Source organism: Taudactylus pleione, unplaced genomic scaffold (genome assembly GCF_031769625.1).
Source record: "Taudactylus pleione unplaced genomic scaffold, aTauple2 ptg000372l, whole genome shotgun sequence".
In the NCBI taxonomy this organism is placed as follows: Eukaryota; Metazoa; Chordata; class Amphibia; order Anura; family Myobatrachidae; genus Taudactylus; species Taudactylus pleione.
This window is the reverse complement of record NW_028284773.1, coordinates 9,866,231-9,868,117: the sequence shown is the minus strand read 5'-3', so window position 1 is coordinate 9,868,117 and position 1,887 is coordinate 9,866,231. Positions and strand designations below refer to the sequence as shown.

The 1,887-nt window shown below is 42.4% G+C and overlaps 1 pseudogene; it reads right to left on the bottom strand.

Moving 5' to 3' along the window:
* Window positions 1-274: 274 nt before the first annotated feature.
* Window positions 275-1,471, bottom strand: LOC148508274 (protein CFDP2 pseudogene; annotated as a pseudogene).
* Between the last annotated feature and the right edge of the window lie 416 nt (window positions 1,472-1,887).

Sequence of the window (1,887 nt, the reverse complement as noted above, 5' to 3'; positions counted from 1 at the left end):
TGGCAATGGGCTGATTTGGTCGATTTCCTGCATATAATTCCATTGTGTATTCCTTCCACCTGTGCTTGATTTGGTCTTCATTCAGTAGGATTTTACCATTCCGGTCTTTGATGGTCGCTGCTTTGCATGATGTAAATGGTGCACGTGCCTGCTTCACAAAGGCGAACAGTTCACGAATGTGGCCTTGCTTGTTTGACTCTTCCAATTTTGTGCACTGTTCATTCCAGTAACGTTCCTTATCTCGTCTCTCTTCTCTCTGAAATTCCGCATTTAGCTATTTGAATTTGATACTATTGCCAAAGGCCTTGGCTGTTCGTCTCTTTCTTGAAATTTCAGTCAACGTATCTGATAACCACTGCGATTTCTTTGCTGGTTCTTTGTACGGAACAAATTTTTTCGATTCATCCATTATGATTGCTTTTATTTCTTTCCACAGATCATCTGGTCTTTTCCAGTTGCACTCAGCAGTTCGTATCGTTTTTTTTACCTCTATTCCATATTGTGTTGGAATATTGTTGGTATCAAAATGTCGCATTGTAGGCGTCTGTTTGATGGTGTTGAACCGGAGTATCACTTTAGCTATGAGTAGCTGATGGTCAGAGCCACAATCCGCACCTGGGAGTGTTTTAACTGCTTGTATTGAGCTCTTCCATTGTTGTTGGCAGAGAAAGTAGTCAATCTGATTGGGATGTTGACTGTTAGGAGATGTCCATGTGTATAAGCGGCATTTAGGCTGTTCAAACCACGTGTTCATAATCAGTAGCCGAATTTCTTGACAGAACTGAACCAGTCGGTCTCTGGCCTCATTCCGTTCTCCTAATCAGAATTTGCCAGCGACCAGTGGCTCTTCTCCTTCGCCTTTTTCTGCATTGAAATCTCCAGCAATAAAGATTATGTCTATAGCAAGAATTTGGTCAACTGCTTGTTGGAGGTCTGCATAAAATTCTTCAATATCCTCTTCTGTTGCATCTGAAGTGGGCGCATAAACCTGCAGCAGTGTGAAAGTACGGGGTTTCCCGTAGAAACAAATGGACATGATTCTGCCGTTGATTGCATTGAACCCCTGAATGGACTTAGCGATTTTCTTTTTCATGATGACAGCTACTCCATTACGTCTGATGTTGTAGTTACTGGAGTAGTAAATTGCATAATAATCACTGTTAAAGTATCCACTGCCAAGCTAGTGAAGTTCGCTGACATCAAGGATATCGATATTTATTCGTTCCATCTCCCTTTTAACAATATTCAGTTTGCCCGTGTTCATGCCACAGACGTTCCATGTTCCAATGTTGTGAGCCTTAGTAAAACGCAGATGACTTCTTTCGCTTGAAGCTGCATCAGCATAACGGAGTCCTGACGGCTTTATCCGATCCACATCATAAATGCTCCAGATACTCGAAGGTCGTCGTTGTTCTTCCCTGGTAACATGTTGGGTGCCTTCTGGCCCAGGTGACCCACCTTCCAGCACCATATTTGAAAGCGATTGTTTGTGATCCATAAAGTATTTTGGCAGTAATAGTGGAGTAGATTGCCATTTCTTTCTCCGCCCCTCCCCATTTATCCGGGCTTGGGACCGGCACGTAGCTGTTGACAACTACATGGCTGGGTTGATTCATCAATAGAACATCCAAATAATGTCTCTAAAGCACAGTTCTCTCTACAGCAGTATGTGATGCACAAACACTCCATCTGCATTATAATGTGACACATAGACAGAGTGCTGCATCAGCCATGCCCTCTCCTGATTATTTATTCTTCCTGCACTTATATACTGAAAACCAGAAACAGGCTGTAAAAAGTACACTACTTGGTTTGCTGACATGGGATGAGCAAAGTTTCAGGGTTAGTATTGAAATGGTCATCACACAGTGCCATTTCTATTTTTCC